The sequence below is a fragment of the Dama dama genome, chromosome 13 (genome assembly GCF_033118175.1).
Source record: "Dama dama isolate Ldn47 chromosome 13, ASM3311817v1, whole genome shotgun sequence".
NCBI lineage: Eukaryota > Metazoa > Chordata > Mammalia > Artiodactyla > Cervidae > Dama > Dama dama.
Window position 1 is genome coordinate 23,014,250 of NC_083693.1, and position 11,593 is coordinate 23,025,842.

General features: G+C 42.7%; 1 long non-coding RNA gene across 1 annotated transcript; it reads right to left on the bottom strand.

The window, feature by feature from the left end:
- Nucleotides 1–414: 414 nt before the first annotated feature.
- LOC133067751 (uncharacterized) lies at nucleotides 415–11,315 on the bottom strand. Its single transcript, XR_009695393.1, has 2 exons — nucleotides 11,105–11,315; nucleotides 415–692 (listed from the first exon to the last, which is right to left on the bottom strand). It is a non-coding gene; the product is annotated as an uncharacterized LOC133067751 (long non-coding RNA).
- Between the last annotated feature and the right edge of the window lie 278 nt (nucleotides 11,316–11,593).

The window sequence follows — 11,593 nt, forward strand, 5'->3', positions numbered from 1 at the left end:
AGTTTTTGGGGGTTGGCAGGAGATTTTGTTTTTAATTATATTTCCTCAACACCTGCCACCAAGGTTGGTTGAGTTTGGGTCTTTCCAGCTCAGGGTATGGGTAAGCATCTAAATGCCCTGATATAAATGTGAAAAGTCTGTTCATGACAAAGCAGAACAGATTTCAGAGAAACAGATTTTCACACTCCTCTCTGAGAGCGCCACAATTAGAAGATACTGTGTACTCTCTGCGGTATTTACAGACAGCAGTACAGCACAATGGCAGGCTAGCACAGGCTCTCCTTAGACAGTCGGGTTTAACTCTTCCTTCCATCTTTGCTTCAGGCACTTAACCTCCCGGTGGCTTAGTTTCTCATCTGAAAATGAGAGACAAAATGGGGAAACCGGCTTCATAGAACAGTGCTTTCCAGAGTATAAAGGCTCCATAGTTTAATTAGAATTATTTCACAACATTATTTGAAGGTTTGTTATAGGCAGAAACACTTCTGGGATACAAAGTGAAGTGTCAGTCGTTCAGTCGCATCCCACTCTATGTGTCTTGAACTGTAGCCTGCCAGGCTCCTCTGTCCATGAGATTCTCCAGGCCAGAATGCTGGAGTAGGTTGCCATTCCCTTCTCCAGGGGATCTTCCTAACCCAGGGATCCAACCCAGGTCTCCTTCATTGCAGGCAAATTCTATACCATCTGTGGCCCTAGGGAAGCGATGGGGAAAACACGGTTACTTATCTCCAGAGGAATTTACAGTCTTCCAATAATTATATAGTTCCATTAATTTGAATGTAAATTAACTTCCCAAGAAAGAGAAAAATAGAAAAAACATTTTTAAAGGGAAGGTGACACAGCCAGGGGCTATTACCCTGATTCAGCTCCTTGTAATTATATGGTCTCTATGGTTAAGCTAGTTTAAATCTAAAAAGACTTCGTCCTGAGCTAGTTTAACAGGAAAAACGAGAATTTTTATAAAAAGAAGCGAATGTATCACCGACTCTGAAGCCAAAAGCGCTACCACATCTCTTAGTCCATGACTTAACACACACCCTGAAGCGCTCCCTGATTTTTTTCCCATCCAGACGACCTAACTACAAGGTTTTTTTAACGTTATAAAAGTAAAATACTGGCTACTGGCACAGAACACTCTTAAAGCCAGCCCTTACGACTCCTGTTTTCTGCTAAGCTCAAGGGTGTTCAACTGGCTTTGTATCTGGCTCTTTAAGAGAGGACTCAGAGGCCATCTTGGAAACAAAAGGACTTTGGGCGCCGAGGGTGGAGGAGGTGGTTTCCAAGCAACAGGAGGCGCGCGCCACGCAGCCGCACTTCGCGGCGCCCAGCCGCCTACCGCGTGGGCGGGGCTTGCAGGGCGGTGGAAAATTACCGCGCTTCCTCTTAAAGGCGCCCGGACATTTCCTGCCTGGAACCCTGTTTCTCATCTCCGTTGTAAGCTACAATGTGAAGTGAGGGTCTCCATTTTATCTTCCTAGACGTATTAAAATTCAGTTCCCAATTTCCAGGCCAGTACTTAGGCAAGTAAAGTCGGAATGAACAGGCATTTTCTTAATCAAGTTAAGAAAACTAAAAATCTTACATATCGAACTCTGGTGCAGAAAGGGCTACTAACACAGGAACGAGACACAAGAAACAACTTCGTAAATAGTCACATTGACTGTCAACCGGTTTAAAAATGATTAGGATCTGAAGCAAGGAAAACTCGTTTTTTTTTTTACAAACGGATTGACAAATTATAACTATTAAAAACTACCAAAAACCAGAATAAACGTGTAAGAAGCAACAGGATGGGTTTAGCGGGCATCAGGAAATTTATCCTCTTTTTGTAGATCGGCTTTTACAGTATAAAAGATAATCTGTGAGTTTTTTTTTTCTGCCTCTTAGTCGTCAAAGAACTTTCTCCATGTTAGAAGCTCTTCTGATTTACAGGTTAAGCGATAGTCTATCGCTGGCTTACTTTTACAAAAGAATAAAGAACAATTCTGGTGTTTATAACGTGAACATCTGAGATACAGTCTGTGGCTCAGAAACGATTCCCCTTACCAAGCAATATTTTCTAGAAGCCATCCTGAAAACAACTGGGTGAAATAGAGATGTTGGTCTTCACGGAAGTAAAGCTCTTGACACATTAACTCTGTTCAGTTCGTTTCAGACGGTTTGCTCGGTGGTCTTTGGGTTGTGAGAGTACCCACCTTCTACTCTTGTCCTCACGCTCTGACCGCGGACAGTAGTGGGGGAGTCGGGATGGATTCTCACGAGGGTGTAGGTGATGTCCCAGACTTACCACGGCCCTGGCAAATTGATTTTCCACTCCCAACAGAGCCATTTCCCTCCTGCCTCGCGGCCCTGTTAAGCCATGTCTTCACTCCTGTCCCCTTTTTAACACGTCTTGTTTTAAATCCCTCACTTTCCAGTCACCACTTCCTAGTAATTTTTGATGAACCTTTCTTGTTTTTCAGAACGCAGAGCTGTAAGGTTGGAGTTCTAAGCAGATGTTCTGCGTGCATTTAGATACACAGGACTGTGTTTAGCCTGTAATTTTCAAGTTTGGATGTTAAAGGGATATACTTGTGACATTATCTTTCCATAACCACAGAGAAAACTAATTAATGACGTGTAGCCAAAAGCTGTGTCGTGTGGAGTTGTCATCCGTGTTGAAGCTGCAGGGGAATATGATTTGATGTAAAGGGAATTGTGCCTTTGAGACAAAAATAGGTGCAGCTGCGTTTGGTGCTTTAATTTTTTTCCACTGCGAGAATATTTACCAATACCAAGAAACTGAAATCGGGAAAGCCTAGTCTGTAACAATACTTGGTGGTTGCTGAGCTGGTTAGTGCAGGTGCCAAAGCTGGGTAGTGTGGCTACCCCCATAACTCTGCAGGGAAGTGGTATTTTACAGACCAAAAAGCTCTGCAGGGTTTTTAATGGCCCAGAGACTTCCCTACCGCCCTACGGAGACCGGGGTAATCTCCTGTTATTTAAAATTTACTGCGGGATAGAGACAAGAACAACAACAACAAAAAAAGAGCGAAAGAGAGAGAGAGAGAGAGAGAGAGAGAGAGAGAGAGAGAGAGAGAGAGAGAGAGAGAGAGAGAGAGAGAGAGAGAGAGAGAGAGAGAGAGATTTAAGATGTAAAATCATCTGGATTTTCCCTCTCAGGTCCAATTCTAAAGTGACTAAGAAAATAAAAAAAGTGACTAAGAGGCTAAATTCATATACCTTAGAATCTAACTCTAATGGTTAAAATATAATAAAAGAGTTTTGGAAGAAGACAAAGTGTTTAAATATGCATTAAATTTTAGTAAGCAGAGTTGGTAGATTTTGGTTGCTTATATTTAATAAAGATGATAAGGCTGCATAGTTTATAACATTTTCTAAGAAGAATCACTGAGTTAGAATGCAGGAAGACAGGGTTTGGGAATTTGAGATAGGGCTGCCAGATAAAATACAGGAGAACATTCAGTCACGTTTAAATATCTGATAAACAATGAATACTTTTTTTTAAAAGTACATTTGTAATACATTTACACTAAAATCGTTTGTTGTTTCTGGGAAATTCAAATTTAATTGAGTAACTTGTATTATTAGTTGTTAAATCTAGCAATTCTGCTTTAAGGGCCTTAAAGAGGGCACATGTAATTAGATTTCTCCACCTGCATTACTCCAATGCAAAAGGTTCGGGCTCAAGGGGCCAGGCTGAGATATGAATGTAACACAACAGCATACAAGTATATCGCTCTGAACAAGTTGTAGATGGCCACCACATGCTGCCCTTCAAAATACCATGTGCATTGACTGTTGCCTTGTTCATTCACCCAACTAACAGTATTGATTGAGTGCCTGCCTTATGCCAGGCATAAATTCTGGGAAGAGTAAAATAAACAAGGTAAAAATCTCTGTCTTTGAAAAGTCCTATATTTTTGGCAGGTGGACTAACATGTAAAATAACTGCAGTAAATACCAGGGATTACAAGTTTGATCAGAGACTCATGGGAACATTAAGTTTATGGACTAAGACAGGAGAAAAACAGGAAGGATTCAAAGAGGAAGTGATTTAAATGAAGGCAACTAAACTGGAGAAGTAGGAAAGGACATTCGTGAAGGGAACTACATATGCAAAGGCAAGGAGTGTGAAGACATTGTCCATTAAAAAAAGAAAAACAAAACACCAACCAGAACAGGATAAACTAACAACAACTAAAAAAAACTGAAAAGTTAGCTGTAGCAAGAGCTATAAGGATTTCCTGGTGTCTCAGTGGTAAAGAATCCACCTGCAATGCAGGAGGTGCTGGTTGGATTCTTAGGTCAGGAAGATCCCCTGGAGGAGGAGATGGCAACCCAGTCCGATATTCTTGCCTGGGAAATCCCATGGACAGAGGCCCCTGGCCAGTTACAGTCCATGAGGTCCCAAAAGAGTTGAACACAACTGAGTGACTAAACAACCAAGGAGCTATAACAGGGTTTGCTGGGAATGTCCAATAATAAAGGGTGGGCCAGATTATAAAGGTGAAGCTAGACAGAGCTCAGATTCTCTTGTGGACAACCAGAATAGGATCAGGGCAGTGGTGGGAGAGACTGTGATAGGAGATGTTTTTAATTCATTTTTTCCAAAAAAACTGTGCGCGCGCGCGTGTGTGTGTGTATCATCTTGTGCTGGATTATTAGAACATAAAAATGAACACATATCAATTCTACTTTCTAGATAGATGCTCTGGGTTTTGAGGGAAACCAGTTATGTGGACAGTTACATTCAATACAATGGGGTTTAAAGTTACATTAAAAAAAAATACTCATGCCAAAAAAATAAATAAATAAAGTTACATTCAAAACGCAAGGCAACTCAGAAAGTAGGAAGGAGGTAGAAATTTCCTGGGAAGGGTGGGAGAGGGTCAGCCAAGTCTTCCCAAAATGAAGAGCTGCTGGAGTTAGGGTATATATATTTTTTAATTTAAAGAAATTTAATACTTTTTGCAAATAGTTAAGATATCTTCCCCAAAGAGCAAAAAGTATATAGTGAAAAGGAAATCTTTCCTCATCTAGATCCTTGACTGATCATCAGGGGTCACCACCACCATCCCATTAATGTAAACATAATATAAATGTATCATTCCTTCCTCTTCAGCCACATGGAGGCATTTTCTACTAGGCTTTTTATAACTTGATTTTTTTCATTTAACAATATGTTTTGGAAATCAGTACATATGGAACTGCTCATTTATTCTTAATTGCCCTATTTCATTGTAGGGATAAATACAAAATTTTATATTAGCGTTCCATTGGACATGTAAGATTTTACAGTCTTTTGCTATCTTTGTATATATTTCTTTTTTGCCCATGTGTGAGATTATTCATAAGATACACTCCTAGAAGTAGAATTCCTGGATCTGTAAGTTGGTGCATTTAAATTCTGATTTTTTTGCAAAAATTTCCCTCCAAAGAAGTTATACCAATTTATACTTTCATCATCCGGGTAGTAAGGTTTGAGTTTTGATGAATGAGGAGGCATTTACGAGGCAGATAAGACAGCAAAGAGCATGTTTAAAGGGAAGGTGGGGCAAGGAATAGCCAGCAGCTCAGGGATCTAGGCTGGAGGGGTGGAGACCCATGAAGAGGCAATTAACTAAAGGAGAATGAGGAACCGAGCACAGGTAAAAAGCAGATTAAGGAAGCAGAAGTGTTAACAACACCACCCATCCATTGAGAAATTAATTGTGCCAGGCAATATGCTAAGCAGGGCTTCCCAGATGGCACAATGGTAAAGAATCTACCTGCCAATGTAGGAGACACAAGAGATGCAGGGTGATCCCTGGATTGGGAAGATCCCCTGGAGTAGAAAATGGCAACTACCTCAGTACTGTTGCGTGAAAAATTTCATGGACAGAGGAGCCTGAGGCTACAGTCCGTGGGGTCTCAAAGAGTCAGACATGATTGAGTGAATGCGTGGGAGTGCGTTCACGCACACACACACAATGTGCTAAGCACTGCATACTGTCCACTATACCATCCTCACAACAAAGAGAAAGATACCCCCAATATCTGGGGGGAGATACTGAGGCTCAGAGATCCTGCCAGAAACCAACTCTGATTTCCTCTGACTGTCAAGCCCCAGTTTCTAATTGCTGCTCCAAGGGACCTTGAAAGGCTGAGAGCAGCGCATTAGGGGTATTTGTTACGGGGAAAAGGCAACTAGCAAGACGGAAAGGTAGTCATGCTGAGACCTCGAGGGCCCTGACCCTGTGGGAACGTGCCCACACCTTGCCGACAGCAGCCAAGACAGGCTAGGACAGGAGACAACTGAGAGATTCCCTCTTTGATTTCCCCTAGTGCTGAGTTAAGGGGTAAATTTGCAAGAACTTTTCTTGTGCTGAGAATGGAATCTTGATGTTTTCAAAGTCTCTGGAAATAAAAAATAATGTTTCTCCCCCAAATTCTTCATTTTTATCAGTAGACTTTTAAACCTCAGCTCTTAGGAGACAGGTTTCTAAGTGTTATAGCTTCCAAAAACTGTTCAATGTCCCTTAAATTAAGAACTAAAATGAAACATACTCATCCATTTACTGCCTTAGGTATCAGCTATGAAATCTAAATGATAAACATCCCCTAATCTAAATGATAAATCTAGAGCTGTTTTGAAAGGATGACAGTGAATGAATCTCTGATAATATATAGATTTTAATCTAATGCACAATGTTGATGTAGCTATTAATAAAAAATATTTTCATGCCTACTGCTATCTGTACAATTAGACTATTTAGTAACTGGCCTCAAATTCTGTATTTCCAGAGACAAGCCTCTGCACTGGGGTATTGTCACTAAAGGCAAATCTATTACAGAATAATGATTACTATATACAATAGTTCTTGAACCCCCAAGCCCTTTTGAATATTCTTAAATGATGTTCTCCATTTTAATGGAATGTATCTTATTCCAAGCCTAGTAATTAGAAGGACTTCATTTAAAGATGGCACAGTTGTGAAGAATCCAATGAGGAGACACAGAAGATGCAGGCCTGGGTCTGGGAAGATCCCTTGGAGCAGGAAATGGCAACCCTCTCTAGTATTCTTGCCTGGGAAATCCCATGGACAGAGGAGCCTGGTGGGCTACAGTCTGTGGGGTCGCCAAGAGTTGGACACGACTGAGAGGCTAGCACATAGGGTTTTTTTTAAAGTATAGGTGGCAGAGACTTGTGCTTCTAGTGCAGGAGACCCAGGTTTGGTCCCTGATCAGTGAACTAAGGTCCCATATGCTGTGGCCAAAACAAAACAAACAATTCTAGGTGGTGCTCAGAACTAACATTACCCCAGGAAAGAGGGGATCACATTTTTCTGAGGTGATTTTAAGATGTCCACGGAATGGCTGCTGATATTGCTCCATCATTCACGTGTTTTTTTTTTTTTTTTCATCTTTACTTCTCTGTGTTTGCTAAATCATTTTCAGAGAGCAGACAGAAGATTCTGGCAAACAGAGGTTAATTTTGGAAGAATAGGTTATGAAATGGTTCCCCGGTAAGGAGTCTCCAAGTACCATTACAGTAACATAGAGCAGAAACAGAATTAATTGGTCAGCTTGTTTTGAACAGAGCTGTCTTTCCTGTCCTGTGGATAGTCTTAGTAGCATACTCACAATAAAACAATTGAGAATGGCAAATTAAATGATGATAGATGATTTAGAGACATTTTTACCCTACAAAAAAACAAAAAACAAAAAACCCACCCCCAAAGTTCATTTATACTAGACAATTTTGGAGAACTACAAAGTTTTTTAAAAAATTTATTTTAACTGAAGGGTAATTGCTTTAAACATCAGCAGGAATCTCCAAACATCAACTTGAAGGCTGAAGTGCCCTCCCACCTCCCTCCCCATCCCATCCCTCCAGGTTGTTACCAGCTGAGTCAAACAGCAAATTCCCATTGGCTATCTAGTCTACGTAAGGCAGTGATGCTTTCATGTTCCTCTCTCCACACGTACCCCACCTCTACTTCCTCCCCGCAAAGCTGTGTTCCTAAGTCTGTCAGAGAACTACAAAGTTTTTATACTTGCTGCACATTGGAAAGAAAATGTCAACAATTAGTTTCTTTTGTACCATATCTATACACAGGAAAAAAACTTGTTAAAAGGAAAAGAGGTTTCTGTATTGTTAATATTTGACAGTGAAAGGGTTCCTTTTAAATATTTAACTTAAGGTTAAATATCCATCTCTGACAGTTATTAGACACATCTTCATATCAAAAGTAATATATCATATTTGCTTCATATCAAAAGCACAGCAATGTAACTCAAGTATACTTCAATTTTTTAAACATTGGGAAAAATATACTATGAATATATGATTTATAATTTAAAAAGTTAGAAAAGTGAGGGTAAAAAAAGTAAAGAAAGAGGGATTTCATCGCAGCTGGAATGCTGATGCAGTCATTTGAAGGGTCCAGATGAAACACCATTGACTCTACAATTTGGCAGGTCAAATATGTATCAACCCACCTTAAAAAGCTCAGCTTCATTGTGAGCTGTAGTCTACAGAAATATAGGAAGAGCTTTTTGTACAAAAGTGCTCATGCCAGAGTTTTTTATAAGAGCAAAAAATGACAAATTTGGTGTTCAGTAGTAAGGGAAAGGCTGGTGGTTAATTGTGGTATATTCAACTGATAGTATATCATGCAGGCTCTAAAATCACAAAGATTCTTTCTTGACCTTAGAAAACGTACACTACAAGTGGCTAATGGCTACCCACTCCAGTATTTTTGCCTAGAGACTCTCAGGGACAGAGGAGCCTTGAGGGCTACAGTCCACAGGGTTGAAAAGAGTCCGACAGGACTGAGTGACAAAATGCAAAACATCAGTTACAAACTAGGTTTAGTGCTCTTTTAGGACAACTACAGACAAGCTGTTTAATTGTGGTTCTTCCTTGATAATGGCATTCTGAGTGATTTTTTCTTTGTATTTGTCTGTATTATTTATATTGTGTCGAACATACTTTAATATAAACTAAAAACGTATCTGAAAGAGTCAAGTGAAGAAGGTACCAAGTTGTACAAATATAATCCCCCCAAACAAACTTCCTTCTGTGTCTAAAAGAAGTTATCTCTGAATTGCTAGGCTACAGGTTCTTTTAATTTCCTAAAAAAAAAAAAAAAAAAAATCAAATTTGCTATCATGAAATATTAAAAAATTTAAAATACATTTTCTCCTTTTAACAGGAAGGCAGTGCTAGTGAAATTCTGGAGGCAGACAACTGAAGGCCCGAGGATGCTAATTCTTGTGCTCCTGAGTAACAGGGGCATTTGCAGAAAAAGTTGCCCAAGTTTGTATCTGTATGTACAGAAGGAGACAGAGAAGGGGGTAATCACTGCAAAACATCAAGACACAATGAGGAAGTCTCCTTTTTAGTAGAAGAAACGCTCTTAAGGATTTGCATCCTTTCCCCAGGCTCAGGGAAGGGACGGTTCTAACCGCTCCAGGTAAAAAGATCCTTTAAAAACTTCTTCCAGCCCCCTTTCTGGCAAGTGATGGACAAGTCCGAAGTGACACCTCTGAAGGCGCGGTTACAAAACAGGAGTGGCTGAAGGGAGATTCTCTCAAATCTCTGGGTTTAAAGAAAAAAAAAAAAAAAAAATCCCCATTTAAGCCTTAATATACACTGAGCTGTTTTTTTTTTTTTCCCCCGTCCTGACCCCATCATACCGTTTCTAGTATATCACGTAACAGCAACGCAGTTTTGATCACAGCCCAAGTTTTTAAATCCCCACCAGACTGAGGAAAACTGTAAGGGCGTCTTCATAGAGAAATTCGTGTCCTTCTGCTTTGTCCGTGTAACAGGGCCCTTTTTACATTCAGAAATTTTTCTTTAAATTCCCAAACCTTTGGGAGGCGAGTTCCATTATTTAAGAACAAAAACAGTTGCTTCCTTTCAGACTTGTCAACAGTCTCATAAATTAGCGAGAAGAATCTGAGTGTTAACTCTCAAAAACGAGAAATTTATTTCAAAAACAAAACAAGAACTAACGTCTCTCCTTTATTTTAATATACCACCACAAGCCGAAGGGCTGTGTTACTATTTTTACCCACACTTGGTCTCCTGCGTCAAACTCAAGTCAAACGAAACAGGATGAAGAATGAAAACGGACCGGGATGATTGGCCAGGCAGAGGTGGAAAGACTCGGTATTCCAGTTCTCGATCCATGGACAACTAAGGGGAAACTGCGGGCCTTTATGCAAAGGCCACCAACACTAGTTGATTTTGCTTTATTTCCTGCACCTTGTAATTTGCAACCATCCACACTTAATTTTTTTTTTCTCTCTGAAAACACGTACAAGGTGGCAGATATAAAGTAACAGAATTTCGGACTCTGCCACACGCTTTGGGAGATCCCAAAGCAGCTCCTGTGTACAAGTCAAACTCCCACCGCGACTGGACAGGGTCGGGAAGCTACTTAAAAGTCCAGATTATCCAGGTTTTTTTTTTTTTTTTTTTTTTTTGCCTCTATCAGAAGAGAAGCAGTGCTAAGCCTCTGAACAAAGGAAGGAAACGGTAACCGAAAACGGTAGCAAAGAGAAACACGTTTTGATTCAACTAGGACTCCCTGGCTCGATGTGCCGCACTTAATCAAAGGACGAAAATGCCCAGAGAAAGGCGTTTCTGCCGTCATTGATGGCAGGGAGAGACAAACGCGGGGACAAATGGAAACGGGCAAGAAGCTGGCCGGCGGGTTCATGAGAACGCGCGGCGGTGACCCTGGTCGAGCTAGGGAAGGGTGTACGCTGGGCCCACGCCCCCGTCTACGTCTGCGTCTGGTTGGGCGACCTCAGACGCTCGAATCAAGGGACCTCGCATCACTTCGCCCATCCCACCCTGCGAAAGCCGCCCTTTGCGGGACCCATGGCCTCAGGGGCCCCCGGTGGACCCCGCCCCCCCGCCGCCGCCATCTTGTTGTTTGCCTCTCTCCTGCCGGCCACGTGGCACTTTCTCCCAGCGGAAGCCGAGGCACCGCCCCAACTTCCGGCCAGACCGGTTCCAGCCGGCCGCGGCCCGCAGACGCGCGGCTGCCCCCTGGCGGCCGGCCGTGCGCCGCCCCGCCCCGCCCGGCCCGGCCCTCGCCATTACCTCCCCGGCCCGCCGCACGTACGTGCGCCGCGGCGCGTCCCGGGGGTGTGGCTCCCGATGCCCCCGGCCCGGGGCGGGCGGGTGTCCTGGCGGGTGTCCCAGGGGCTTCCGCGTGGGTCCTGGGCATCTTTACGCGCAGTTTAAACTGTAAGCCCGTGCGGCCGCAGCCACGAGGTTTTGGCACGCGCTGTCCTGTGTTTCAGGACTTTGAAACGGGAACCTCCCACCTCGCTTTTCCGATGCGGTTTCTGCCTTCCGCCGGCGCACTGTGTCCCAGTGGGGTCCACCCCGAGCGCGTGCACCGCCCCGCGGGTTCCCGGACGCGGCATGGGGAGCCACGTGCGGGCTGGGGCGCCCCGACTCCCGTGCTCCTGGCTGTCTCCACCTTTCCCCCGTCCCCAGGTTGCTTTCACGTTACGGTTCTTAAGCGTTTGCCTTGACAGAGGCTCCTGCATCTGCTGTGTCTTAACCTGCTCAACAGCCTTTGAG